This window comes from Phytophthora infestans, genomic scaffold (assembly GCF_000142945.1).
Source record: "Phytophthora infestans T30-4 supercont1.25 genomic scaffold, whole genome shotgun sequence".
Classification (NCBI taxonomy): Eukaryota; Oomycota; class Peronosporomycetes; order Peronosporales; family Peronosporaceae; genus Phytophthora; species Phytophthora infestans.
This window is the reverse complement of record NW_003303734.1, coordinates 1,136,534-1,140,391: the sequence shown is the minus strand read 5'-3', so window position 1 is coordinate 1,140,391 and position 3,858 is coordinate 1,136,534. Positions and strand designations below refer to the sequence as shown.

Here is a 3,858-nt window from a genome sequence, read left to right as displayed (position 1 = left end):
CGAGTCCGCATTAGCGAGGGCAACGTCCGGCCTCATTTGTCCCGATCTGGAGAGAGGCACAGTCTCGATCCGTTCGTATCAAGAAATAATTGCCAAGTTCCGAGCTGCATTCCGCGCACTAGCAGTCGAACGCGTATGGTGCGTTCCCGGCGTACTCAACGTACTCCGCGTATGGCTCCCGGGTCCGTTTGTACAGAGCGCCTCCTGCGTCCGGTCTTGACCGCAGCTTAAGCGTTCAGACCGAGGCTTGGGTGCCTGCTCCGAGGCCTTCGGCGGCGTCTGTGGCCGGCCCTCGCTTCGAGGAGCTGGGTCAAGGGGGGTCTGCGAGTCAGCAACCACCTGCGGGTCAAAGTACCGCTTAAGACGTCCAACATAGAACGTCGGGTGCGTCGTCATTGACTTTGGCAGGTCGATAGTGTACGACGCACCATGTCTGGCCAGGACTGCAAATGGTCCGAAGAAGCGGTGCTTCATCTTGTTGCTGCCGACAGAGCTGACAGTGTCAAGAGGTAGGTTCCTCGTGTCTAGCAATACTAAGTCTCCCACCTTAAATATACTTAAGTTTCCTTCTCCATGTTTGCCGGAGTACTCCTTTTGTTTATCTTGGGCCGCTGCCATGGCATCGCGGACCCTGCTGACAACGCTCAGCTTGGTATCCATAAAGGATTCCACTTGTTTCCGCAGCGAAACTGGTCCCACATCCGAGACCTGGGAGGAAAGGGCTTTCCGAGCCTCTCCCCCACTTAGAATAGAGGAGTCAGTGTCTCCTCGAAGAGTGAGAGGCACTCTGGGGTGACGGAAGCCGTTCAAGTAGAACGGCGTGAGCCCCGTGGACGCGTGCACCGCGTTGTTGAGCGCAAACTCAACAACTGGAAGCTGCGTCGACCACGTACATGGTGCTGCCGCGCACACACTGCGCAGAGTGTCCTCGAGCACTCGATTGATGCGCTCTGTTTGGCCGTCTGTCTGCGGATGGTCCGCAGTGGACATCTGCAGACGAGTTCCCAGTAAAGGGAACAGCGTTTTCCAAAACGCAGCAGTGAACCGCGGGTCTCGGTCCGAGACAATCGTCTCCGGGAGACCGTGATAGCGGAACACGCCATCGACGAACAACCTTGCGGTTTGTTCGCCCGTAACTGTGACGGGAACTGGAGCAAGATGTACCATCTTGCTCAGCCGACACACGAACACCAAAATTCCGGTGTTGCCGTGTCCGTCGGCGGGAAGCCCAAAGATGAAGTCAAGACTCATCGACTTCCAACAGTCAGCCGGTACGGGCAGGCTCTGTAGTGGAGTTGAAGAGTGCCCTGCGGGTTTGACCCGCTGACATGTTTCACATGTCTTGACGTACCGGGCGACCCACTTGTACATGTGGGTCCACCAGAAGGACTGAGAGACCGACAGAAAGGTCTTCTCGCGGCCCAAGTGGCCGCTGGAGGGCGCGTCATGCGCCTCCGCGAGGATGTCGAACTTCAGATCCTCGTCGTTGGGTACAACCACCCGTGGAGGATCAGTGGGCTCCACCCGGTAATAGAGGAGGCCCTCCTTCAATTTATATCGGTGGAGCCGTGAGCGCTGTCGTGACGAGAGCCAGTCGGACTTCGTGCTCGTTCCGGCCATAAGGAGCTTGACGATAGGCACAACAGCCTCATCGTCCCGATACGCCATGCGTATCCGATTATATAGATCCGTTGTCACCCGCGTGATGTGGGCCAACTCATAGTCGGGACGCCGAGAGAGGGCGTCCGCAAGCACGTTGAGCTTGCCCGGCTTGTATTTGACGCGGAACTTGTATTCCGCGAAGAAGGACAGCCACCTCGCCATCCTTTGGGAGAGGTGAGGCGAGTTAGTCGCCGTCCTCAAGGACGCGTGGTCTGTGTAGATCACAAAGGGCCTAGAGCCCAGAAGGTGAACACGGAACTTCACAAGGGCATATTTCATTGCCAGGAGCTCCTTGTCGTGGACAGGGTAGTTCCGCTCGGCGGCTTTGAGCTACCTGGACTGGAACGAGATGACTCGTTCGTGTCCAGCCGTGTCGGCCTGCAGCAGTGCACATCCGATGGCGTAATCGGAGGCATCGCAGACGACGCTAAACGGCTTCGTCTCGTCCGGCAGGGCCACGACAGGGGCCTCTTGGAGACTGGACCTTGATGCTGTCAAAAGCATCCTGGTGCTCTTGCTCCCAGCGCCAGTCGACGTCGCCAACAGCGAGCTGACTCGTCCAAACAAGTCACCAGCCATCGCCACACACCCGAGTCTTTTGACGTCGAGACGACACAACACACAAACGGCAAAACCGGCGTGGTGGTAGGACGAACTCGACAGACCGACGATTGTGCCGCTGGCTTCAGTCGACGGTTGAGGGGTGTCTGCTTATGACTACGCCGTAAAGCGAGCTTGTCCCGCAATGAGTCGGGCTACGAGGTAGACTAGCCAGTCTTTACCAGTCATGCGCAGCTGTTGGAAACAGAGCCAGATGTATGGTTTGTCTCGCGGAGAAGCATAATGGCGCGGTGTTGTCGTAGGCGCCCCAGCACAGCGTGCGAGTGGAGGTGAGTCGAACAAAGAGTTGGACACACCGGGGATTGAACCCGGGGCCTTCCGCTTGCAAAGCGGACGCGCTACCACTGCGCTATGCGCCCAGCAAATCGATAACCTAACCTCTACCTTCCACACAAATTTATGACGCTTCCACGCGCGATATAGTCACGCATTCACATACAGCACATTTGCATGCACTTGCACTATCCTCTACCACCCGCTTCTTGCATCGAATTGCACGTTTGGCCTTCAACTATTCATCCAAGCGCCAACAGCGAGCTGACTCGTCCAAACAAGTCACCAGCCATCGCCACACACCCGAGTCTTTTGACGTCGAGACGACACCAACACACAAACAGCAAAACCGGCGTGGTGGTAGGACGAACTCGACAGATCGACGATTGTGCCGCTGGCTTCAGTCGACGGTTGAGGGGTGTCTGCTGTTTGACTACGCCGTAAAGCGAGCTTGTCCCGCAATGAGTCGGGCTACGAGGTAGACTAGCCAGTCTTTACCAGTCCTGCGCAGCTGTTGAAAACAAAGCCAGATGTATGGTTTGCCTCGCGGAGAAGCATAAATGGCGCGGTGTTTGTCGTAGGCGCCCCAGCACAGCGTGCAAGTGGAGGTGAGTCGAACAAAGAGTTGGACACACCGGGGATTGAACCCGGGGCTTTCCGCTTGCAAAGCGGACGCGCTAACCACTGCGCTATGCGCCCAGCAAATCGATAACCTAACCTCCACCTTCCACACAAATTTATGACGCCCCCACGCGCGATATAGTCACGCATACACATACAGCACATTTGCATGCACTTGCACTATCCTCTACCACCCGCTTCTTGCATCGAATTGCACGTTTGGCCTTCAACTATTCATCCAAGCGCCAACAGCGAGCTGACTTGAGCTTGCTGTTCTACTGTACGAGATTCATAATTAGCATCAATGTGCTGCTCATTAAACCGAAAAGTAGACACGTGCCAGGTTGTCAGCTAGGTATGTTGTGATTCGCGCTGACAACCGTTCATTCGCGACTCGCTGAAATATTTTGACGAAGCTCAATCGGGTTACCAGCCTCTGTATAATTCCTAGAAGATCTCGAGCATCACTGATCTCACGCGTCACGTAGCTCTCTTGACCGGCAATGAAACGACTTTCATGGGCCCCTCTGGCGTAGTGGTCTGAGCGTCATTGCAAACCCGTGGACTGTGTCGAGAACTTCTGTTACATGATTACGTGATTTCACACTGGCTGTAGAAGCGCTTACATGGAGGGCGCTTAGTTAGTTTGCGTGCGAGACTCCACTGTGTTCTAGCAGACAT

General features: G+C 55.7%; 1 non-coding gene across 1 annotated transcript; it reads right to left on the bottom strand.

Moving 5' to 3' along the window:
* Nucleotides 1-3,182: 3,182 nt before the first annotated feature.
* On the bottom strand, nucleotides 3,183-3,255 carry PITG_27947. The gene has a single exon. It is a non-coding gene; the product is annotated as a tRNA-Ala (tRNA).
* Between the last annotated feature and the right edge of the window lie 603 nt (nucleotides 3,256-3,858).